This window comes from Heterodontus francisci, chromosome 31 (assembly GCF_036365525.1).
Source record: "Heterodontus francisci isolate sHetFra1 chromosome 31, sHetFra1.hap1, whole genome shotgun sequence".
Lineage (NCBI taxonomy): Eukaryota > Metazoa > Chordata > Chondrichthyes > Heterodontiformes > Heterodontidae > Heterodontus > Heterodontus francisci.
Window position 1 is genome coordinate 20,487,990 of NC_090401.1, and position 26,953 is coordinate 20,514,942.

The window sequence follows — 26,953 nt, forward strand, 5'->3', positions numbered from 1 at the left end:
ACAACCTTTGATCACAAATCCATCAGGCAGTGGTCTTCACAGAATGTCCTCAAGGCCCTACAGGAAAAGGCGATGGTGGATCATGTTGGATGGTTCCCCGAGAAGACCGCCAAAGTCATTTGGCAGAATGTCTCATCATCAGAACTTTCAAACAAGCACCAAGATTTAGCTTGGCTGGTGGTGAGAAGGGCCCTTCCCGTCAGATCATTCCAGCATGCCCAGAATCTCACCGTCTCTGCACGCTGCCCTTGAAGTGGCTGTGGTGGGGAAGAGACCATCGCCCACCTCCTTCTGTAATGTGCCTTTGCAAAGCAGGTGTGGAAAAAGATGCAGTGGTTTTTGTCGAGGTTCATCCTGAGCAGCTCCCTAACCCCGGAGTCTGTGCTGTATGGGCTGTCATAGAGTCATAGTTATACAGAACAGAAATAGGCCCTTCGGTCCATCCTGTTCCCAAGGATGCACACTGAGATAAACATCAAATGCTGCTGGAGGACTTGGTGAAAGACACTCTTTGGTCTGCCCAGAACTTGCTGGGGTTCCAGTGCAAAGAGTTGTCCATGACCAAGGGTAGCAGACTGGCACATTCCAAGGTCCAGGACTACGTTCTGAGGGATGCACTAAAGCTTGGGGCAGCCACTGCAAAGGCTCAATGGGGAAAGGCCACAGTGTAAGGCCCTCCCGCCATAGGGGCTGGAACCCATGTAAAACCACTCGGGCTGTATTCACCAAAATATGTTTTTGCTGTGTTATGCATATTGCCTGTAAAATGGAATGGCAAGAGTTGTGAGGAAACTCGCATTCTGTATCAAAGGAAACGTACCAAAATATCAATTTTGAACTGTTGTGTAATTTTTTGTTTCACAGATTTTTGTGAATAAAATATATATTTGGAAAAGGAAATCCAGCCAAATAGGCAGATGGGACTTTGGTTTAACATCTCATCTGAAAAATGGTGCCACCGACAGTGCAGCACTCCCTCAGTACTGTACTGGACTGCAGTGTCAGCCTGGATTTTTGTGTTCAAGCCCTGGAGTGGGACTTGAACCTGGAACCTTATGGCTCAGAGGTCCGAGTGCTACCAAATGAGTCCCTCCTGACATCTCAGAAAATATGGAACGCTTCATGAATTTATTTATTTTTTATTTAGAGATACAGCACTGAAACAGGCCCTTCGGCCCACCGAGTCTGTGCCGACCAACAACCACCCATTTTTACTAACTCTACAGTAATCCCATATTCCCTACCACCTACCTACACTAGGGGCAATTTACAACGGCCAATTTACCTATCAACCTGCAAGTCTTTGGCTGTGGGAGGAAACCGGAGCACCCGGCGAAAACCCACGCGGTCACAGGGAGAACTTGCAAACTCTGCACAGGCAATACCCAGAATCGAACCCGGGTTCCTGGAGCTGTGAGGCTGCGGTGCTGACCACTGCGCCACTGTGATGCCCCTAATTTGTGTGTAATCCTTGTGCAAGAGCCATGCTAATCTTCTCTATTCCAATTTTAGTATATGTGCCACCGAGCAAGCATGTATAAGATAAAGAATACAATTCTAAAGGGGGTTGCAGGAACAGTAGGACCTATGGTGTATATGTGCACAAATTGCTGAAGGTGGCAGGGTAGGTTGAGAACATGGTTGATAAAGACAAATGGGATTCTGGGCTTCATAAATAGAGGCATAGAGTACAAAAGCAAGGAACTTATGTATAAAACATTGGTTCAACCTGAACTGGAGTATTGCGTCCAATTCTGGGCACCACACTTTAGGAAGGACGTGAAGGCTTTAGAGAGTTTACAATGATGGCTCCAGGGATGAGGGACTTCAGTTACATGGATAGCTTGAAGAAGCTGGGACTGCTCCTTAGCAAAGAGAAGGTTGAGAGGAGATTTGACAGAGGTGTCCAAAATCATGAAGGGTCTGAACAGATTAGATGGGGAGAAACTGTTCCCATTGGTGGAAGTGTCAAGAACCAGGGGAACTGATTTAAGGTGAATGCAAAAGAACCAAAGGTGACATGAGGAAAAACTGTTTCAAGCAGCAAGTGGTCATGATCTGGAATGTACAGTCTGAGTGTGGTGGAGATAAAGTCAATTGTGACTTTCAAAAGGGAATTGGTCAGATATCAAATAAATGCCGGGCTACTGGAAGAAAATGGGCAGTGGGACTAGCTGAGTTGCTCTTGCAGTGAGTTGGCAAGGACTCAATGGGCAGAATGGCCTTCTGTGCTGTAACCGTTGTTACGATCGCCTGGTTCATGGTTTGTATTAATTTTCTAGAGGTAACTTTTAATTTGGGAATTGTTTTCTTTTGTCTTGCATTGAAAGATAATCACCTGGGGCTGAATTTTACTGACCCCCCCCCCCCCCCCCGACGTCGTGGGTTGTGGCGGGGAGGGGGGCTGTAAAATGGCTCCAGGAGAGGCCCACAACAGGCCTTGATGCCGGAAAGCCTCGCCCCATATTGGATATTGCCTGTGCCCCCCCAGCATCCCCCCCCCACCCCTGCCGCTCAGCGATGTGAGCCACATTTAAATATGGTAATTAATGTAAATTTGGGAATTAATTAATTACCTGGTCCCGCTGGCCGTCCCACTCCGATATCGCGGTCGGTGGTTTGAATTATTCATGATTTCCCAGAACAAAGAGAGGATTTGGAGTTGGAAATAATTAGTTTAAATTACCATCTGGGACATCCCATATGTACCAAATTGCTATGGAGATAGATGATGCAGGGGGTACCTGTTGGTGTTTTGATCTGTGTGTCCTTGCTGACTGACAAGCAGCTTCCTTTTGGAAAGCTGCTGGCTTCAGACAGGCAGTTGGTCGCAGAGAAAACAGTTGGCTTTGAAAGAAGTTGGTCGCGGGAGCAAAGAGACCATCAGGAACCAGAGGTGTTTCTGTTTTGAGGTAGGTCCGTGCTGAAGCTGGGAAATAGAGATTTGTTTTGTGTTGAAGTAGAACTGGAGGGTTTGCCTATCTGAAGCTAGAGGGAAAATCCCTAGGAGAGCTGTTGCCCCAGAAGATATTTGAGAAACTAAGGAAAATCGAAGCGAATTCCTAAGAGCCGTGATACAGTTTGGATTGGTCCCAAGAGAAGTGAACCAACAGCCAAGATCCTGTAAAGTATAGGGGAACTCTTGGGGTGGAAGTGGAACTCAAGTGGGGGCACTCTTGGTGTTTAGAGTTTAAAGTCTACGTATTCATGCTCTGTTAATATTTTAAGAAGGGTGGCGCAGTGGTTATCACCGCAGCCTCACAGCTCCAGCGACCCGGGTTCAATTCTGGGTACTGCCTGTACGGAGTTTGCAAGTTCTCCCTGTGACTGCGTGGGTTTCCGCCGGGTGCTCCGGTTTCCTCCCACAGCCAAAAACTTGCAGGTTGATAGGTAAATTGGCCATTGTAAATTGCCCCTAGTATGGGTAGGTGGTAGGAGAATTGAGGGAAGGTGGGGATGTGGTAGGGAATATGGGATTAATGTAGGATTAGTGTAAATGGGTGGTTGATGGTCGACACAGACTCGGTAGGCCGAAGGGCCTGTTTCAGTGCTGTATCACTCTATGGCTGTAAATATAAATGTTTCCAAAATGATGCGTTAGTATTTTGCTTTGTTTAACTCTTGTACAGTAAAATTTTTTGTTTGAAATGTGAAATCTTGTGGCATAATTCTTTCAGTAATAGGAAATTCAGCTTTCCCTTTTTAAAAGTTAATGGTCCCTAAAGGGTTCATAACACCATTCTATGGTACTGTGATTCTAAGAGGTTTCTGTTTTATTTACAGTACTTTTGGCTTTACTCTTTAAAAAAAAAATCCACCCTACATGATCACATTCCTCCTGGGAATGCACCTCTTAGGCTGGAGTTAATACTCATTCCAGCTTTGAACCATTCTCTGGATTTATCCATCTGTTAAAGCTAAAAATGATTCAAGCTACTCTCAACATTCCTGGTGTTAAAGTGAATTGATTAAATTAGAAGTTGACCCACTGAAATTTTGTCTTCAGATATAAACCTCTGGACGCTCCCGATGGATCATGACATCTGTCTAGTTTCCATGTCTTGCTCACCGTATCCTTCTTTTGTCATTGCGTATATTGGATGTTTATTAGCTATTGCATGTGTGCATCTCAGTTTGAAGTATTATGCATTAACACAGACTGATGATCAAGTGCGTGTGGTACATCAGTCAAAGATTGCAGAGAGATCACCATCAAATGTAAAACAGACTACCTGACTTAAGATTGTCCAATCTGCATGTTTACTACAAGGAATATTTGGCACAACTGTTTAGCTCTGTAATTGCAGCCTATGGTTGTTGTGACGAAAGCCACACCTGCCAGGAATGAGGCATATTAATTTTGTCATATGGAACATTAATTTTCAACTCTTACTGGACTGAAAACATGGCCTGACCTGCATTCTAACAGGACAGTGGCTGGAAATATTGCATTCTAAGAGACAGTTGCCTGGAGAAGACAATGGAACTGCTACGTGATTCAATTACCTAAATGGATTTTGATCACAAGACATTGACTGTGTGAAAGCCAGCATTCCAGCCCCCTATTGAAGCTGTTGACTAAGATTGAAAGAATCCACAAAACCTCACTGGGCAGGTTATTTTTTTTAAAAAGCTAGTCACATGACTTGCCTGCTGGCCCTGATTTGGTTTGAATCGTGTTCACATGACAGTTTGAGGTCAGACTGTAACTGAACTTGAAGAGCATCTCTCCCTGGTTCTGTCTCTCTCTTTCACTCTCTCATGAAAAGAAGAAACTGCAACTGGATTTCAAGAAGGTAGAAAACCATTGAAACAAGTTTGTAAGTGTGTACTGGGCCCCAACGAGATGGCAAGATCGAACTGCAATCCAAGACTTTACATCAAACTCAAAAGACAGTAAATGAACCCCAGCTATTGCTTCAAACCTTTCCCCTTGATTCTTTCTCCTTTTCTGTCTCTATCTGCGTATGTGTTTATCGCGTTTACGTGCTAGCGTCGTCGCATATTTTTAGTAGTTTTAACAGAATTAGAGTTTTAAGGTTAACAAACTTACACCTATCTTGCTTAAATTTAAGAAAACTTGTCTGTTTAATTTCTTTGCCATTACAATCAGAGAGCAGTGAACAAGGATTTACTGAGGGAAAACTAAAAACGTGGTGTTTTAAAAATTAAACCCTGTTACAGTCAAACCAGGAAAAGGCTGAGAGGGAACCCCAAGTCCCCTTTCTCACCTGGTTGTAACATTGTACTGAGGCGGCTTTTCAGGTAGTTGTTGCACAGGAATTAGTTTCAGAGAAGTACAGCACTGCTTACGAATCAGCAATGTACTGACTGCAGAATGGCCCTGAGGTCTTTGCTGCCATTTAACATGATATAGTTTATAGATACTTACCAAGACCTTCTATTAGATTAGAGCTCGCTGGGCAATAAACAGGGTCCACACAGATAAATGTGCCAAGACTACAGCCTGAAAACTCAATAGAAAACCCTTTTTTTTCATTTGAAAGTAAACCGCAAAAAAATATTGTTTTCCTGTAGATACTTTTTAATGAAGATTACCTTTAGAAAAAAATTGTCTTCCAAATCTGATTAGCTTTTTTACTCCTCTGAGTGATCACGTGGTAAACACTTGACTGGACAGTATAATTTAGCATCTGCAGAAGGTACCTCCTGAGACAGAACACTACACCCACTTTAATCTGATTGGCATATAAATCAAAATAATTTAAAACATTCGATCGATCTGTTATTAATTTTCCTTCATTATGACCTTTAATTACTTTGCCATTTAATGCACATTGTTATTACCTTGCTGGGTAATTAATTTCTTGCACTGTAATGCTGCCTGTTCTCTTTCGCAATGGTAGCAATATGTTCTGTTCAGCATTGGAGCACTTCATGGGTCATTAGGGAGTCGCCAGAAATACTTTAATGTGGATTTTTAAAAAAATGTCCCAAGCACTCTGAAGTATGCTGTGTTTGGTTTTTCTGGTCTGAATAATCAATACAAAGAAAGACATGGTTGTAAATTTACACTTCTCTCCAAATGAAATATTGAGTGTGCCTGGTAACTGCACATTATGTCCTTATCTTCCCTGTGCAATTTCTTTTATTAATTTACATAGCAGTCCATTTTATATCCAAGGTTAATGGAGATGAATGATTTCCATGTACTTTTCGAAAGGAATTTACAACACCATTTAATAAAAAGGAGGAAAGGTTTTCATCTTGTTGGGAAGCAATTTTGTCAGTGTTACATTTGAAGTATGTTTCCCGCAGCGTGTGCTTGATCACATCCCCCTATGCACAGCCTGCTCTGCTTTTAACTTTTCCGCAGCTGCCCTGGGTATAATCACAATAAATACGCTGGTTAGTGCTTTGGAATGATATAGGACGTCAAGGCCTCGGAGGAGGTGCAGAGGAGATTTTCTAGAATGGTGCCAGGGTTGAGCGACTTGTTATATGGAGAGACTGGAGAAGCTAGGATTGGTCTCCTTGGAGCAGAGAAGGCTAAGGGAAGATTTGATAGAGTAAGTAAAGAGAAACAGTTTCCACTGGCTGGTGGGTCGATAACCGGAGGACACATTCACAGCAGTTGCCAGAAGAGCTGGTCGGGGAACGGGGGCACAGAAGGGAGATGAGGACATAATTTTTTTAAGCAGCATCATGATCTGAATATCTATTGACAGTTTTTCCATGTCCACGTATGTTTTAATTCCCTGATCTATTTCTTTCCCTTTTTCTCTCCTCACTCACTCACTTATTCCAATAACAGACTATCTTGGTTAACTGGCCACCACGGCACATCTCACACTTAATACCAATAAAACGGTAACAAAGTGCAGCTAGAAGTTATTGTTCTGCTGACATGTAGCTGGGGGTGTTGGGAAGTGGCAATGGAGAGATGTGGCGTCCTGTATCATGGAGAATATAGCAGTGCAAAAACATTTATTTCATTAATAAAGAAGTCATGACCTTGCACTATATAAGTTTAATGTGGAAACATTGTAAGTACAGCGAAAATAATTTCAGCTTTTTTCACTTGGTTCCCTGTTAATTGGATGCAATGGAGTACAGAATTAATTGTTAGTTTGTGAAATTTCAAGTCTTGGTAATGCTAAAAGTGGAAATACATAGCTTTCTACCTGTGATCCTCCATCTTATTAATGTGCAATTGTAAATGCACTACCAGAGGGTGACATCAATCCAAGCGTTAATATTTTTCTTCAAGGGCTGGAATGAGAGTGAGAGCACAAGTCATCAGGCTACTGTGTAGGACAAGCAACTTAAAAACAATTATTCACAAGTCTGGTCCTACTTAACTACAGATTCGACTCAATAAGAAAATAAATGCCAACATTTGTGAGTCCTTTGGAATACATTGAGCTTTACTTTCTATGACTTTTAAAATAATTAACCATGTTCTACAAGATTAAAGATTACACATAGGTTGCATAGTACTAAATACTAATGAATATTACTATAAAATCAATGTTACAAACAATATCCACAGACTCTTAGCTAGTCTGTGTCTTTAATCTCACCAAGTTCCCACTGAGTGATGATCAGTCGTTCAAGAGGGATCTTCTTCCGATAGTTGGCCAGGCTATCTCGACTGCAATGCCAGATAAAGGAAAGGGATCCCTTTATATCCAGGATTGACCCTCACTCTCCCCTCATGCACGATGTCACTGAGGTCAGTGATAGGGTCTTTCCCTGCATGATCAATCGCTGTGCAGGATCAATATCTTTTCCTATACCTCGATCCCACTGCCTGTATGATACCCACGCACACATTCACTGGCAAACGCTAATATTTTGCTTCAACATCTGGAATGAGAGTGAGAGCACAAGTCATCAGGCTACTGTAGGACAAGCAACTAAATTCTTGAACTAACTTTACTGAACAATGCTTCAATCACAAGGATATGTATAACACACTGACAGCTGATGAACAAGCGAATAACACCTTTCAGGACCTATCAATGGGAAACATAACTCACAAACTGACCTCTTTCAATTCAGTTGTGTCCTCATTTTATAAATACCCCACACAATCTGAATCTTCCCAATGCACAGGAGAACTGGCCTGTCTTACTTTAAACTATGAGATCAAAGGTTTACACATCCACTTGTCTGGATGATATCCACAGAGCTGAATCTTCCACACAGTCCCCAGCCTTACCCTTCAATCTCTTTAACTCAACCACAGAAAACTGGTACTTCCCCTTCAGCTCTCCACTTTAACTAATTCTCAACAGGAGATTAAAGGGTTACACATTCCCTGAATGATACTTACAAGCTTTTCTCTTACCCAGACCAGCTAGTCCCCTCTAGTCTCTATTCAGACCTGGAGCATTGGTCAGACGCCCAGGGGAAGAGATGTAACTTCTGACGCATTGACCAATGGTTGTACAGCGAAGAGCAAAGGAAAATACGCCTTTATTATACCCCTCTGTACATGGGTTCAGAACCTATGGCGATCAGGGATTGGTTACTCCTTGCATGGTCAGGTCTGTGAGTGCTCAAAGGTGATGTTACCTCTCATGGATAGAGTCCTTAGCAAATGCTAGTGATGAGGACAAAGTAAATGGCCTCTGTTGCTAGCTGTGCTGGAAATGTCTGTCCCTTTCTCAATCACCCAGGTGTCTTCCGTCACACTGTTTCAAGGTTCCTTGCTCCCCTGACCATAATAATAACCATGGAACCAGAAGAAATAACAAGATTCCCTTAATGTGGTTCATTCTGCCAGTGTTTTGATAATCATAGGTATTTGTACCATTGGAATGTTTGCAATAAGAACAGATCCCGTACCTGATTTCTTATAGTTACAAGCTTTTGGTCATTTTATTGCCCATATCCTTTCTTGTAATTACAAGCCTTTGGACATTTACTGACCATATCTTCTGTTAGGAATGCAGCACACAGTGAATTGCCCAGGTTTCCTTTCTATTTTTCATTTCCTTAACCATTGTGTTCCTACAAAGATCAAGATAGCAAATTCAACAGTGGCCAATTTGACTTAAGGCATGATATATTATGTACATTCTCATAGCATAGCAGGCATAACTTTTGTCATGGTATGCAGCTAAAAATTAACCGCCATTTCAGTCCATATTTACAACTGTTACTAAACTCCCAGAAGTCTACTGCAGAAAATCTTTGATGGACACCAGACAGCAGTACAGCTGGGCTGCAGGTGGTTCTGAGCCCCAGAGAGATCAACGTGAGGAGATAAAGAAGGGGGTATGGGGTCCACAACTTCAGTTTTGTAAACAAAAGAGAATTTGAGAGAGACGAACAGAACTGGGGGGAAAGTGAGAGACAGACAGCCGAGGAGAGAGAAAGGGAGATGGACAGAGCCAGGGAAAGACACAGACGGAGCTGGGGAGAGAAAGAGAGAGAGCCAAGTGTGTGGTGAGAGAGAAACCGAGCGTACACTAGGGTGTAGGGGTTTGGGGGAGGGAGTGAGCAAAAGAGACAGAGAAAGAGAGAGCCGAAGAGAGACTGAGCCAGGGAGAGAGACTGAGCCAGGGAGAGAGACTGAGCCAGGGAGAGAGACTGAGCCAGAGAGAGAGAGAGAGACTGAGCCAGAGAGAGGGAGAGAGACAGAGCCAGGGAGACGGAGAGAGACAGAGCCAGGGAGGGAGACAGAGCCAGGGAGACGGAGAGAGACAGAGCCAGGGAGACGGAGAGAGACAGAGCCAGGGAGAGAGACAGAGCCAGGGAGGGAGACAGAGCCAAGGAGACGGAGAGAGACAGAGCCAGGGAGACGGAGAGAGACAGAGCCAGGGAGAGGGAGCGAGACAGAGCCAGGGAGAGGGAGCGAGACAGAGCCAGGGAGAGGGAGCGAGACCGAGCCAGGGAGAGAGGGAGAGACCGAGCCAGGGAGAGAGGGAGAGACCGAGCCAGGGAGAGAGGGAGAGACCGAGACAGAGAGAGACAGGGAGAGACAGGGACACAGAGCCAGAGAGAGGGAGAGACAGGGCCAGGGAGGGAGCGAGCGAGAGTGAGAGAGACAGAGCCAGGGTGGGAGCGAGCGAACGAGAGAGAGAGACAGAGCCAGGGAGTGAGAGAGACAGGCAGAGAGCCAGGGAACGAGTGAGCGAGAGACAGAGCCGATCGATATATTTCTATATTTTAAAATCATCAAGGGTTATGGGGATAGTGCAGGAAAATGGTGTTGAAGTAGAAGATCAGCCATGATCTCTGGTGGAGTGGGCTTGAAGGGCTGAATGGCCTACTCCTGCTCCTATTTCTTATGTTCTTATGAGCCACAGTGAGAGAGAGGGAGAGAGCATGCGCGAGAGCATGAGATAGAAAGAGAGACGGAGTGGGCCGGGGTGGGGGGGTGGGGGTGGGTGTGGAGAGCGGGGAATTGAGGGAGATGGGGGAGCGGGGGCGGTAAGCATGGGATAGAATGACAGCATGAATCATGTGGGGAGAAAGAGATAGGTAGAGTGCAGGAGGGGATAACCGAGCGGACGGAGAGATGGACACGAAGTGGTGGAGAGAGAGAGAGGGAGATGCAGAGGAGGGGGCGAAACGACACGGCGCGGGGAGAGAGAGAGAGTAACAGCGACACATGGCGGGGGGAGTAGAGCGAGAGAGACAGATAGGGAGGGACGGAGGAGAGAGACAGAGCCAGGAAGAGGGAGGGTGGAGAGCAGGAGAGGGGGAACGGGAGAGTGAGGGGAGAAAGTGCAGGAGAGAGTGCATGGGGGGGAGAAAGAGAGATAACGCAGCAAGGGGAAAACAGAGTCGAGAGAGAGCTGCAGTGTAATCGTAAGGACACTGGATGTATTTGTTATGTGACATTCTTGCTTTACACCATGGAAGAGTCATTAATTTAAATACTTGCGTTTAAAGCTTGAATGAAATATTACTCCTGGTTTAATATTTAACACATTTTTATTGACTCACCATGTAAATTTAAAAGTGATTCATTTGTAAAATTCCTGCAAAATTAAAAAAAAAAACTGTCACTATAACATTTATTTGGAGAAAAGAGCATATGGCTCTCTCGTTAATGAAGGTGTAAAATGTGTTTATCGGAGCCTATTAAACGAGTGGCTGTTGTATTAAAAAGTATTTTGTTTTGGTATTATATCCCTCCTTATGCATATATTGAAGAGAAGATTCTCATTTATCTTCATGGAGCTCACAGTTGCTCAGAATTTAATGACACAGGAAATGACTTTGAAAACCATGCTCTCCTCATCCCCCAACCAGGTTGAACATTAATGCTGCAAGTAGTGACACTTGCCAACACTCATATCCCTTCCCATTTATCCCTCAGGCAACATCTGTAAAACCGATTATCTGGTCATTATCACATTGCTGTTTGTAGGACATTGTGTGCAAGTTGGCTGTCTCCCTGTCCATATTACAGCAGTGACTACATTTCAAAAAGTGTTTTGGGATATCCTGAGGTTGTGAAAGGCACTTTATAAATCTTAGTCTTTCCTTCCTCCTCTCACATCATGTCCTGATCAGTGAACTGCTCTACGCTGATGAAGCTGCGCTAGTCACTCACATGAAAACACAGCCATAGAGAGTCATGGACTGTCTCTCCCAAGCCTGTAACTTGTTCTCCTTGACTATAAGCATCAAGAAATCCGTGGTCATGGGACAAGGTGTTGCATCTCCACCCTGATCACACTAAATAACACCCCATTGGAAGAGGTTAGCAAATTCTGCTACCTTGGGTCCATGGTGACAGACAATCTGTCCCTTGATGCAGAGCTCGATACAGCATAGGGAAAGCAGCTACCACATTTGGCTGACCTGTGAAACACGCAAGAGATAACACCAAGTTGACCCTTAGGACCAAGCTGATGGTTTATAAAGCCTGTTTTCTTAGCACCTTGCTGTATGGCTGTGAAACATGGGTGACTTACAGCTACCAGGAAAAGAAGCTCAATAATTTCCATCTTAACTGTCTGCAGCCCATTATGGGTATATCCTGGCAGGACAAAATCACAAATGTGGCAGTCCTCTCAAAGGCAGAGCTCCCAAGTGTGTTGGCACTAATCAAACAGAGGCGGCTTCGGTGGATCGGACATGTCTGCAGGATGAAAGACGGTTGCATACCCAAAGACTTTCTGTATGGTGAGGTAGCCAGGGCCAGATGACCAGTGGGCACCCAAAGCTCTGCTTCAAGGATGCTTGCAAGCGTGACATGAAGGCTCTAAATGTCGACTTTCGCACCTGGGAGTTACCAGCTGGTGAAAGATGGAAATGGCGTCACATCCTTTGGATTGGCATACACTACCATGATGACCAACAACAACTCACAGTGTCACTTGGCAGCTTCACATACGGCACTTGGCCTTCACAGCTATCAGGAAAGGTGCACCAAGAGAAGATACCTTCTGTGAATAAGGAACTCCAGCATAAACCATGTCTTTAAATGAAATGGATTATTTATTATCTACCAGACTAATATGAGCTTAGAGTTAAGTAAAATGTACGGATCATATCAGAATTAGAATTGCTTTAACAAACAAAAAGGAAACCTCTGACTCTAAAATGTAAACTCTCATTAAAGTTAAAGGGTCAATGTTATACTAACCCCTTAAAAGGAAATTTTATGTCTACTTGGGCATGGATCAGGATTAAGGTTTGTTGAGGCCTTTTAGGTATCTTGGTACATATGGGTAGTTTTGTTGTATATGTTCCGCGCAGTACTGAAGGATGTGTTCTGGAATAAGCAGTAAGGGCACATAGTGATGGCTTCCTCCTAGTGGCTTTTTGGGGTGATGGATTTCCAGCAAAGCAGCTTCTAAATACTGTAAAGACAATAGTCATTGTCTTTGGTTCTCGCCACCAGCTTTGTCCCTCTCCTTGGCAACTGTCTGAGGCTGGACCAGACTGTTACCAATCTTGCTGTCATATTTGACCCTGAGATTAGCTTCCGACCAATATCCGGGCCATCACATAGACCGCCTATATCCACCACCATAACATTGCCTGACTTGCCCTGTACCTCAGCTATTCTGCTGCTGAAACCCTCTTCCATGCCTTTGTTACCTCTAGACTTGACAATTCCAGTGCTTCCATGGCCGACCTCCCATCTTCCATCTTCCATCTTCCATAAACTTAAGCTTATCCAAATCTCTGCTGCCTGTATCCAAAGTCTCTCCAAGTACCATTCACCCATCACCTCAATTTATAAAATTCCCATCCTTAGTTCAAATCCCTCCCTGGCCTCTCTCCCTCTATACCCTTCTCCAGCCCCACGATCCTCCGACATATCTGTGCTCCTCCATTTCTGGCATCTTGCACGTCCCCAATTTTAATTGCGCCACCATTGTTGGCCGTCTCTTCAGCTGTCTAGGACCTCAGCTCTGGAATTCCCTTCCTGAACCTCTCTGCTTCTACCTCTTTAAGATGCTTCTTAAAACCTACCTCTTTGGCAAGCTTTTGGTCATCTGACCTACTATCTCCTTATGTGGCTTCTGGCAAAATTTATTTGATAACACTCCTGTGAAGTACCTTGGAATATTTTACTGTGCTAAAGGTGACAAATAAATGCAAGTTTTTGTTGTTGTTTTTCTCCTGATGCAGCTCTTCATCCATTGTCTTCGATGTGGCTCAGTTATGCCGATTTTCATACTGATCAATCTGCCTTTTGTGTCCACGATGAGGGATGAATTCATGGTCTTTTACTCCAGCCTGTTTGAAGCCAATTTCAACACTTCTTTGAACTCTTTCTTCTAATGAAGACGTCTTTTTCTTTCACTCACCTAAGATGTTATCCACAGCTCAGCCCAATACCTGTCCTCAACCAAGACTCGTACAAGTGCACTTCTCACCAGGGGTTATGAGATATTGATTGGGTGCTTTTGCCCCTTCTCTGGGGACATGAGGTCAAGTGTTATTTACTGCAGTCTTACCTGAGATCTGCTAACTCAGCAGAGAACATAAATCAAACTTCAGACCTTTCTGGCCTATTTAACTCAGTACCAAATCTTGCAACTCATTAACCTACTGAGCTTCTGGGGGAGTTATAAAGATCCTTTAACATGCTTTGCTAATGTGGTGAGGTTGTATCTTTTCTAAGTGTTTTAATGTCATTTTGATTCATAATGCCTTCAACACATTGGCAGACTATCCAATTTGCACTACCATCATCCTGTCATGATGTCTAATTGGAAAGTCACCTTTCTCTGGGAGCTTGGCCTCGATCTATCATTGGTTATGGTGCCATCCCCTTTTCTTTTTAGTAATTTATTGTCGACAAAAACTTTGTATTCTCAATCAAATATAGTAAAAATGTTCCTTTTAACACAAAACTACTTTCATGACTTGACACTTGAGTTATTGATAAAGAGAAAAGGTGTAGTACTTGAAGGACAGCTTAATATAAAAAAGAACTGAAGATATCCCTTTGGCTTTATCACATGTTTTTATTTGGTAAGGTTTCTATTGTTCCAAACCTTAAAATGTAAATCCTTTGCAAAAAATCAGAAAGACTTATTTCCTTTTGTGAGTTTCTAACTTCTTTCTCCTTAATTAAAAGAATTGGAAGGATGTGTCAGAAAACACGGTTTTACTGCAAACCACACAGGAATGATATTTGAGGGTCTAAGATCTGTGTCATATTGGAAAAGTATTACCAAAGTAATTCTATTGCAGTTGATTTAATAAATGGATTACCATGGAAACCACAAGGGCAGAAATAAAGCTATTTAGCAAGGGACCATAAAGGTACTAAACTTCTATTGTGAAGTGGTGCACAAGGTGCATTTTAAGAAGAAATGTAGGTTGTGTCAGATTACTGTGTGGACTAGTATTGAAAATAAAACTGGATAAAATCTAATTAGTATAATGGAGTATTGTTGGAAACCTCTGAATTCTACTGATTTATCTGTAAGAAGGGCTCCATTTGTAAGGACTTGCTGCCCTCTCTTACTTTCAGCACTGATTGCTTCAAGATTGCACTGGAGTTGCAGGATTCGCAATTCATTATTGGTTCAAAGGTTTGGGAGTGTCCTGTGCAAATTGTTCGTTAAAGCAGTTTCAGATTTTTCCCTGCCTAATTTTGTGTTCTGTGCTGATGAAATGTGCAATTCAGCTGGTTATATGCCGTTCTAGTTTTTTTTTTTGCAGCCAGAATTCAAATACATTCTCACAAAAGGGAAAATAAACCAAATTGAACGCTTATCGTTTTTATCAAATTCAAATGCTTTGGCTATTTTTCTGAGGTGAAGAATGCCAGCACAGGGAAGTGGGAGGCTTTACACATCCAATGTCAACATCAAAGCCACAATGAGAACATAAATAAAGAGATCATATAAACTTATAGTACGGAAGAAAGCCATTAGGCCCATTGTATCTGTGCCAGCTAATTGAAAGAGCTGTGCAATTAGTCTCATTCCCCCACTCTTGCTCCATAGCCCTGCAAATTTTCACCTGTTTAAAGGGTTTGTCTCAAAGTTTCCATTGCTGAAAAAGTCTGATTTCTTGGGTTGGACTGGCTGCTTTGAAAGGTTATGGGATACTGCAGCGCTACAGAACCATTCACAGAGGCATCCAGAAAATCTTTCAATACCTCATGTGATCAGTCCACCCCTGTTTTGGGCAAGCAAGTTCTTCTGGCCATGAAAGTGAGGGACTTATGTGCAGGGAAATGAGATGTTTTCCTGCTTTGAACAGCTAATGTCAGTGTAAAGCGCTACCAGGTCAAGATTAGTATGGGTTGGATGCAGAGTAAAGCTTCCAATGCTTTGACCACTTAATGGGGCTAACTTGACTTTGGACAATAATGTAAAGCAGGTGATAGCAACTCGGCCATCCATTAACTGCCACTCTAAATCTGACTTCAAATCTTTATCTTCCTTTCCCTTAAAAATGCAATGGAGTCTCTCATCATTCATTTGTCTCCATTTAATTTTTGACCTAAGTCAATGTTCAAACAGTTGCTTCTTTCAATGTTTGAGGTCTAACTTTCACATGCTTACTGTGCTGCTGGCCCCAGCACTTACCACCAGCTTGATTTTGCAGTTGTGTTCCTAAGTTATCTTTTAGTACTGCTATTCCCTTCCCCTCCAATAAACTCTTTGTTGCTTCAGTTATCAAATGTGTTGGATCGCCCAAGTAAGCAGTTTTATTTTGTTGCTCGGTTTTCAAAGGTTCTCTTTCTGTATCAACCATCCCTGTGTATTCTTGGTATTTATTTTCAATCTGTCTTCCACACTCCTGATTCAGCTTCTTCTATTTCTTGTAATCTCTTTTGTATCTGCCATTGCTACTATCTGTGTACCTGATAATGTTAGGGAATCAATCTTAAATCCAACTTGAGGTGATGTCTTCCAAGGGTCAGTGCAGAGGTTTTGTGTACTGGGATTGCAGGCACACAAACTGATGCAATGGGAGCTCTGAATTCAGTATAGCAGAACCTGCACCTTTCCCCCTCCCCCCCACTCAGTACCTGCAATTCTGCACTCTGGGATTTAGTGAGCTGAAATACCTGTTTCAATTTTGCATGCCATGCAAATTAAGGACTGAAGCCACAAAGTATTAATTGAAAGTGATACAAACGCTACTGAATTCTGCTGGGTATGCTCTCTTTCCTGTGTCCTCCCTCTTGAATGGAGACAAATTAAGATCACTGTGGGAGGGAACCGATAAAGTGCCAATTTTATGGATAAAATGCTTATTATATCCCGTTAGTACAAGACTTACCTCAAGCTAAGTTTGTTTATAAAGTGCCTCAAATGCAGCATTTCATTGTTAAGTGGTACAATAACAACTTGTATTTATATAGTGCCTTTCATATAATAAAACATCCCAAGGTGCTTCACAGGAGCATTATAAAATAAAATATGACACTGAAACACATAAGGAGATATTAGGTCAGATAATCGAAAGCTGGAACAAAGAGGTAGGTTTTAATGAATGTCTTATTGGAGGGAGGCGAGGTTGAGAGGCAGGGAGGTGTAAGGAGGGTACTCAAGAACCTAGGACCTAGGCAGCTGAAGGGGCGGCCACCAATAGTGGATCAATTAAAATCAGGGATGCTCAAGAGGCTAGAATTAGAGGAGTGCAGATATCTTGGCAGTTGGTGAGACTGGAGGAGATTACAGAGATAGGAAGATGGCGAAGCTATGAAGGAATTTGAAAATAAGGATGAAAATTTTAAAATCAAGACATTGCTGATGAAAGAAAGCATGCCAGGCAGTTCAGTAGGCCTCAGTCCACCTGCAGACCTTGGCATAACCTACCTGCCAGTCAGAGGACCAGAGCCTCAGTTTTCTGCTGGTCAACAGGGCAGCCCTTTGCTATTTGAAATGAGGGCTGCTGCAGCCAGTTTACCACATAGAGACAGCACCACAGTAGTTGGTAAGGCCAGCTAACTCTGGCTTATTTCTGGCCATCACTGCAACATCAGGTATTGTGCGGCCCACGTGTGGATCGGTGACTGATGCGCCAGTCAGCAACAACTGGCAATTTTATTATCTTCCCCAATGATTAGCATGATAGAGTTGCCCAGTGTTGTCCCACAAAAGTATAGGAGAAGCGTCATTGATGATTCCTTTTTGCTCAACATAGAGCCCATTCCATGTGTCAGTTGGTGACCATGTTTGTATTAAAATGTGTAAATGTTGGCATTACTCAAGTGGTCGTATTCTTGCTCTGAGCCAGAAAGTTATTGATTCAAGTTCCTTGACGGACTTTAGCACATAATCTAGGCAATACTTCATCGTCGCACTGAGGGTATTCTCCATTCTTGGATATGCTTCCCTCCAGTTGAGAAGTTAAATCGCGTGCCAGTCTGCCTGCTCTGGTGGACATTAGATGTGATTTTTAGAAGTGCAGGGGGTTCCTGATATTCTGATCAACATTCCTCCTTCAATTAGCACCACCAAAGCTAGATTATCTGGTCCAAAAACAAGAAATGCTGGATTCACTCAGCAGGTCTGGCAGCATCTGTGGAAAGAGAAGCAGAGTTAACGTTTCGGGTCAGTGACCCTTCTTCGGAACTGACAAATATTAGAAAAGTCACAGATTATAAACAAGTGAGGTGGGGGTTGGGCAAGAGATAACAAAGGAGAAGGTGCAGATTGGACCAGGCCACATAGCTGACCAAAAGGTCACGGAGCAAAGGCAAACAATATGTTAATGGTGTGTTGAAAGACAAAGCATTAGTACAGATTAGGTGTGAATATACTGAATATTGAACACCAGCAAGTGCAAACCTGAAGAAAAACAACCTGAAAAAAACAGTGGGTAAGCAAACTGAACAAACTAAGATGAAATGAAATAAATGCAAAAAAAGATTGTAAAAAATGTAAAAAGGAATGCAAAAAAAAAAGGAAGAAAAAATAACTAAAAATGAAAGTAAAATGGGGGGCTGTCATGCTCTGAAATTATTGAACTCAATGTTCAGTCCGGCAGGCTGTAGTGTGCCTAATCGGTAGATGAGATGCTGTTCCTCGAGCTTGCGTTGATGTTCACTGGAACACTGCAGCAATCCCAGGACAGAGATGTGAGCATGAGAGCAGGGGGGAGTGTTGAAATGGCAAGCAACCGGAAGCTCAGGGTCCTGCTTGCGGACTGAGCGGAGATGTTCCGCAAAGCGGTCACCCAGTCTGCGCTTGGTCTCCCCAATGTAGAGGAGACCACACTGTGAGCAGCGAATACAGTATACTACATTGAAAGAAGTACAAGTAAATCGCTGCTTCACCTGAAAGGAGTGTTTGGGGCCTGGGATAGTGAGGAGAGAGGAGGTAAATGGGCAGGTATTACACCTCCTGCGATTGCAGGATTATCTGGTCATTCATTTGTTTGCTGTTTGTGCACTCTTGCTGTGTGTATATTGGCTGTCAAATTCACCCACATAACAGTAGTGACTACATTTCAAAAGTAAACCGCTGGTCATGAAGTGCTGTGGGATATTCGGAGCTTTCAGAAAGGCACTGTGTAAATGCAACCTCTTTCTTTTTAGTAGTTTGATGCAGGAGCTATTGGACTGTACACCCTGCTAGAGTATGGGTTTGCACAAGATACATTGAAAGAGCTGTAAGTGTGGGGGCAGTGGGTGCCTGGTATGGCCCAGCAGATTGAAGGTCGCTACATTTTGGCATAGATATTCGGGTGCTCTACATATTAGATGGTATTGTTGGTTAGTCCTGTCTTGTCTGGCATTGGTACTCGGGAGTGTCAAATAGTACAATATTCACCTCATGAAGCATCATGCCTACTTCATCAGCCATTAAACAGGGGTTTGGGACCACTTTGCCTTTCACCCACAGACTTGGGTCTCCATGTTGGGTTTTCCATCCTATCAGCCTCGCCACTGTTGCTCTGACCAAATTGCCCTCTGAAAGGTTAGAAACTTCTCAAGAATTTCTGTGCCGCCTTTTATCCCTAGATGTGATTCCTTACTTTTAGGTGGCCACATTCCTTTAATATTGAGCAACAGCCTTTGAGAGAGGCAGGAATCCTCTTCTCTTTCCTTGCTGTGTGAAGCTCAAGCTGTAGAGGGGTAGACTTGAATGAGATTTAGGAACTGGCCTCAGCACATCAGTTGAGACCAGCCTATCAGTCTACCAGCATATATACCTTGCTGAGCATTTCTCAGCTTTTTACCCAGAATTGCTGCATCAGTACAAAAGATTGGGTGACATAGCACTTTCTTTTCTCTTGTGATCATTATGTTAACTTATTATCAACTATTACTGCTACTTGCTGTTCCCAGTAAAAAAAAATCCTGGTCAGTCTCATTTCTTTCCCATCGACTCCACCTGTTTACAGAGCATCTATTAATCTTTTGTGCCAAATGCGTTCTCATCACCTGTGAAGCATAACAGCATTACATTTCTCATTTCTATTACCCACTCGTAAATCATTCTGAAACCAAGAATTCCTCAGCATGCGCCTTCCCTGACTCAAAAACCAAACTGTTCCTCACTGAATTCTCAATCCAGCTTCCTCTTTCATTCTTTACAGTATGAACCTTAGCAGCACATTCACAGAATGACATCTTGGTCTGCATTACAAAGAACAAAGAAAATTACAGCACAGGAACAGGCCCTGCGCCGATCCAGATCCTCTATCTAAACATGTCGCCTATTTTCTAAGGGTCTGTATCTCTTTGCTTCCTGCCCATTCATGTATCTGTCTGGATACATCTTAAAAGATGCTATCGTGCCCGCGTCTACCACCTCCGCTGGCAACGCGTTCCAGGCACCCACCACCCTCTGCGAAAAGAACTTTCCACGCATATCCCCCCTAAACTTGTTCCCTCTCACTTTGAACTCGTGACCCCTAGTAATTGAATCCCGCACTCTGGGAAAAAGCTTCTTGCTATCCACCCTGTCTATACCTCTCATGATTTTGTACACCTCAATCAGATCCCCCTCAACCTCCGTCTTTCTAATGAAAATAATCCTAATCTACTCAACCTCTCTTCATAGCTAGCGCCCTCAATACCAGGCAGCATCCTGGTGAACCTCCTCTGCACCCTCTCCAAAGCATCCACATCCTTTTGGTAATGTGGCGACCAGAACTGCACGCAGTATTCCAAATGTGGCCGAACCAAAGTCTTATACAACTGTAACATGACCTGCCAACCCTTGTACTCAATACCCCGTCCGATGAAGGAAAGCATGCCGTATGCCTTCTTGACCACTCTATTGACCTGCGTTGCCACCTTCAGGGAACAATGGACCTGAACACCCAAATCTCTCTGTACATCAATTTTCCCCAGGACTTTTCCATTTACTGTATAGTTCACTCTTGAATTGGATCTTCCAAAATGCATCACCTCGCATTTGCCCTGATTGAACTCCATCTGCCATTTCTCTGCCCAACTCTCCAATCTATCTATATTCTGCTGTATTCTCTGACAGTCTCCTTCACTATCTGCTACTCCACCAATCTTAGTGTCGTCTGCAAACTTGCTAATCAGACCACCTATACTTTCCTCCAAATCATTTATGTATATCACAAACAACAGTGGTCCCAGCACGGATCCCTGTGGAACACCACTGGTCACACGTCTCCATTTTGAGAAACTCCCTTCCACTGCTACTCTCTGTCTCCTGTTGCCCAGCCAGTTCTTTATCCATCTAGCTAGTACACCCTGGACCCCATGCGACTTCATTTTCTCCATCAGCCTACCATGGGGAACCTTATCAAACGCCTTACTGAAGTCCATGTATATCACATCTACAGCCCTTCCCTCATCAATCAACTTTGTCACTTCCTCAAAGAATTCTATTAAGTTGGTAAAACATGACCTTCCCTGCACAAAACCATGTTGCCTATCACTGATAAGCCCATTTTCTTCCAAATGGGAATAGATTCTATCCCTCAGTATCTTCTCCAGCAGCTTCACCTACCACTGACGTCAGGCTCACCGGTCTATAATTACCTGGATTTTCCCTGCTACCCTTCTTAAACAAGGGGACTACATTAGCAATTCTCCAGTCCTCCGGGACCTCACCCGTGTTTAAGGATGCTGCAAAGATATCTGTTAAGGCCCCATCTATTTCCTCTCTCGCTTCCCTCAGTAACCTGGGATAGATTCCATCCGGACCTGGGGACTTGTCCACCTTAATGCCTTTTAGAATACCCAACACTTCCTCCCTACTTATGCCGACTTGACCTAGAGTAATCAAACATCTATCCCTAACCTCAACATCCGTCATGTCCCTCTCCTCGGTGAATACCGATGCAAAGTACTCGTTTATAATCTCACCCATTTTCTCTGACTCCACGCATAACTTTCCTCCTTTGTCCTTGAGTGGGCCAATCCTTTCTCTCGTTACCCTCTTGCTCCTTACATATGAATAAAATGCTTTGGGATTTTCCTTCACCCTGTTTGCTAAAGATATTTCATGACCCCTTTTAGCCCTCTTAATTCCTCGTTTCAGATTGGTCCTACATTCCCGATATTCTTTCAAAGCTTCGTCTTTCTTCAGCTTCCTAGACCTTATGAAAGCTTCCTTTTTCCTCTTAGCTAGTCTCACAATTTCACCTGTCATCCATGGTTCCCTAATCTTGCCATTTCTATCCCTCATTTTCAGAGGAACATGTCTCTCCTGCACGCTAATCAACCTCTCTTTAAAAGCCTCCCACATATCAAATGTGGATTTCCCTTCAAACAGCTGCTCCCAATCTACATTCCCCAGCTCCTGCCGAATTTTGGTATAGTTGGCCTTCCCCCAATTTAGCACTCTTCCTTTAGGACCACTCTCGCCTTTGTCCATGAGTATTCTAAAACGTACGGAATTGTGATCACTATTCCCAAAGTAGTCCCCTACTGAAACTTCAACCACCTGGCCGGGCTCATTCCCCAACACCAGGTCCAGTATGGCCCCCTCCCGAGTTGGACTATTTACATACTGCTCTAGAAAACCCTCCTGGATGGTCCTTACAAATTCTGCTCCATCTGGACCTCTGACACTAAGTGAATCCCAGTCAATGTTGGGAAAATTAAAATCTCCTATCACCACCACCCTGTTGCTCCTACATCTTTCCATAATCTGTTTACATATTTGTACCTCTATCTCACGCTCGCTGTTGGGAGCTGTAGTACAGCCCCAACATTGTTACCGCACCCTTCCTATTTCTGAGTTCTGCCCATATTGCCTCACTGCTCGAGTCCTCCATAGTGCCCTCCTTCAGCACAGCTGTGATATCCTCTTTGACCAGTAATGCAACTCCTCCACCCCTTTTACCTCCCTCTCTATCCCGCCTGAAGCATCGATATCCTGGGATATTTAGTTGCCAATCATGCCCTTCCCTCAACCAAGTCTCAGTAATAGCAATAACATCATACTCCCAGGTACTAATCCAAGCCCTAGGTTCATCTGCCTTACCTACTACACTTCTTGCATTAAAACAAATGCACCTCAGACCACCAGTCCCTTTGCGTTCATCATCTGCTCCCTGCCTACTCTTTCCCTTAGTCACGCTGACTTCATTATCTAGTTCCTTACAGGCTTTAGTTACTACCTCCTTGCTGTCCACTGACCTCCTCATTTGGTTCCCATCCCCCTTCCACATTAGTTTAAACCCTCCCCAACGGCGTTAGCAAAAGCACCCCCAAGGACATTGGTTCCAGTCCGGCCCAGGTGTAGACCGTCCAATTTGTAATAGTCCCACCTCCCCCATTCTGGGGGGTTAAGGCTATAGATCTTGCTCCTCCTTTTCAATACTTTATTTCCTTTATTGTCTTATCCTATTCTTTGTATTTTAAATCATTTCTTGTAGTATTTAGTAAAATCAACCTTGGGGAAGAAAATTGCCTTCATAGTATACTCCTTAGCCTAATGGTTACTTTGACCCCCTTATTTACCTTTTAGGATTTTGCTGTGCTTCTCTGTGTCCTCCCAGTGATATATTTTCTACATATGTCACTTAAAATAAACTTTTAAAAATAAAACACAGTTTTTCTTTGGTGGTTTCATTTTCTAGTTCTGCTGTTGACTTAATCCTCCCAGGAGCTATTCTGTTTGTTAGAGTATTAATCAGGAAATAAGAGGAAATTATAACAAAAGTAATTGAAAAATAGTGGAGGATTTTAATCTTCATAAAAACTAAAGAAAATAAAATTGGCAAAAGTAGTTTGGAGGATGAGTTCATGGAATGCATTCGAGACAGTTTCCTACAGTATGTTGTCGAACCAATCCGGGATCTTGGGCTGAATTTTACGCCGCACCATGAGCGGGATGGTGCGGGGGGGGGGGGGCGCGGTGGCGTAAAATGGAGCGGGATGGGAGCCCTTCCCTACCCGCTCCCACCTCCACCGCCACTTTACACAAGGCAGCAACGGCGAAAAACGGCCTGCCCGCCTCAGGCCAGTCAAAGCCCTTAAGTGACCTCTTAACAGCCTTCGCCCACCTTCACAGAGATTTTATGCGTGGCTAGTTGGGCAGCTGAGGCCCAAGAGGAGCTGCCTGACAAAAGCAGACGGCTCTCTGACAGTCTTGGGGGGGGGGTGCCCTCATGATCGGGCATCCTGTGCCTGATGGAGGGCCACCCCTGCCTTGCTGGGGCCCACCCGATCACCCCCCCCCCCCCCACCGGCGAGGCAACCAAAACTTAGCTTTATTCCAGGTTCCCTGACATCATCATCATCAAGCTGGGCTGTAGTCCCAGCAGCGGCCACCGCTCCCAGTGGCGCTGTTAGGACAGTTAGCTGTTGGCCCGCTGATTGGCCGGCAGCTCTGTTAGGCGGGACTTCCTACCTCATTTAGGTGTAAGTCCCGCCTTACGCCAATTGAAGCCCAGCGACTCGCATAATACAGGTCTGATCCCCAGGTGAGATGGAAATGAGTTTGCCACTGACTTTTCAGTCAGTGGCCGACTCCCATCCACCCAGGGTTAAATCCCGGCCCTTGTATTGTGTAATGAGACAGGGTTAATTATTAATCTCATAATAAGGGATCCTCTGGAAAAGAGTGATCATAATATGATAGAATTTCACATTGCGTTTGAGAGTTTTATATATATGAGTCCAAAATTTGAACTTGAAGCTATTATGTATGTAAGTGATGCAGCTTGATATAGATTAGGACATTAGATTAAAAGGTATGAAGGTAAATTAACAATGGTGAACATTTAAATAAATATTTCATAATTTTTAATGAGTCTATGTTCTATTGAGAAGTAGAAAGTCCAAGGGAAAAGAAGCCCATCCATAGCTAACTTAGAGGTTAAGGATAGTATTAAATTGAAAGAATAAGCTTATTTTATTGCCAAGAAGAGTAGTAAGCCTGAGAATTGGGAAAATTTTGGAAACCAGCAAAAGATGACCAAAAATTGATAGAGGGAGAAAATAGAATATGAGAATAATCATCATTATTTAGGCTGTGTTTATCCACTGTAGGATGTAACCCACTTCATGCCTTTTCCATTTATCCCTCGCTGTTCTCGCCCATGTGGTTCTTGGGTATGATATCATGTCATCTCTCCATCATCTCCTCGGTCTCCCCCTTCTTTTTCCTAATCTTGGCTGCAACTCCATTAGCCTTTTGTCCACCTGTTATAATTTCTTTAAGCAAAATGTCCAGCCCATCTCCATTTGGCTTGTTTTATCCTTTGAATGATTCCCTTAACTCCGGTTTTCTGACGTATTTCATTACACTTGATTTTAACACGAATGGGGATGTGTAACATTTGCCTTTCCATTGCTCTCTGAGCTGTACGCAGTTTTTGTTCTATATATTTTGTAGTTGTCCATGATTCTGCCCTATATCTCATGGTCAGTAGCACACTGATCTCACACTCTCCTCCTTAATGCCAGTGGTATTTTCTTATCACGTAGAACATCTCTGTATCTCCTGAAACAACTCCATCCTGCCCTAATCATACTCAGTACCTCTTCATTTGTATAATCCTCAATCTTTAATGTTTGACCCAGATATTTGTATTCAGTGTATGAGAATAAGTAAGCTATAAATATAAGAACAGATTGTAAAAGCTTCTGTAAATATCGAAAAAGGAAAAGAGTAGCAACAGCAAACACTGGTCCCTTAAAGGTTGAGATAGGACAAATTATGATAGGAAAATAAGGAAATGGCAGAGACATTAAATAATTATTGTGTCTGACTTCATAATGCAAGATACAAAACAATACCAGAAATAATCAGGAACCAAGGATCTACGAGAGTGAGGAACATAAAGTAATTAATAGTAAGGAAAACGTACTGGAAATATTGATGGGGCAGAAAGCCAACAAATTCCCTGGGCCTGATGATCTATGTCCTAGGGTTCCAAAAGAGGTAGCAGAAGAGATGGCGGATGCACCGGTTGTGATCTTCCAAAATTCACTAAATTCTGCAACGTTCCCAGTGGAATAGAAGGAAGGAAGAAAGGTTGTTGCACAACATAAGGGCTCATGAGGTTAGGGGTAATATATTAGAATGGATAGAGAAATGGTTAAAGGTTAGAAAACAGAGTAGGAGTAAACGGGTCATTTTCAGATTGACAGACTGTTATTGTAGGGTGCTGCAAGGATCAATACTTCGGTCTCAGCTATTTACGATTAATATTAATGACTTGGATGAAAGAGACTGAGTGTAATGTAACAAAGTTTGCTGATGATACAAAGCTAGAAAGTAAGCTGTGAGGAGGACACAAAGAGTCTGCAAAGGGATATAGATAGGTTAAATGAATAGGCAAGAAGGTGCAAGATGGAGTATAATGTGAGGAAATGTGAGCTTATTCACTTTAGTCGGAAAAGTAGAAAAACTGCATATTTTCTAAATGGTGAGAAACCATTAAATGTTAATGTTCAGAGGGATTTGGGTGTTTTTATACACACACCACAGAAAGTTAACATGCAGGTGTAGCAAGAAATTAGGAAGGCAATTAGTATTTTGGCCTTCATTGCAAGGAGAGTGCAAGAGTAAGGAAGTCTTGTTGCATGTGGCTTTGGTGAGACCACCCCTGGGGTATTGTGTAAAGTTTTGGTCTCTGTACCTAAGGAAGAATATACTTGTCTTGAAGGAAGTGCGATGAAGGTTCACTGGATTGATTCCTGGGATGAGAGGACTGTGTGAGGAGAGATTGCATAGAATGGGCCTATACTCTCTGGCGTTTAGAAGAATGAGGTGATCTCATTGAAACGTATAGAATTCTGAGGGGGCTTGACAGGGTAGCTGCTAAGAAGTTGTTTCCCCTGGCTGGAGAGTCTGGAACATGGGGGGCATAGTCTCAGGATAAGGGGATGACCATTTTGGACTGAGGTGAGGAGAAATTTCTTCACTCAAGGTTGTGGATCTTTGCAATTTTCTATTCCAGAGGGCCGTGGATGCTTAGTTGTTCAGTATATTCAAGGCTGAGATCAATAGATATTTTTGGACTCTGTCAACCAGTGATCAGGTGGGAAAGTGGAGTTGAGGTTGAGGATCGGCCATGATATTAAATGGTGGAACCTGCCTCAAGGGTTGTATTGTATGGTTTACTCCTGCTCCTATCCCTTATGTTCTTAAGT

At 43.3% G+C, this 26,953-nt stretch overlaps 1 protein-coding gene and 1 pseudogene across 3 annotated transcripts in view; one reads left to right on the forward strand and one right to left on the reverse strand.

Moving 5' to 3' along the window:
- LOC137347086 (ephrin type-A receptor 7) overlaps positions 1 to 26,953 on the forward strand; it is a 610,086-nt gene that overhangs the window by 390,179 nt on the left and 192,954 nt on the right. The gene's annotated exons all lie outside the window — the stretch shown is intronic.
- On the reverse strand, positions 1,439 to 1,535 carry LOC137347354 (U6 spliceosomal RNA; annotated as a pseudogene).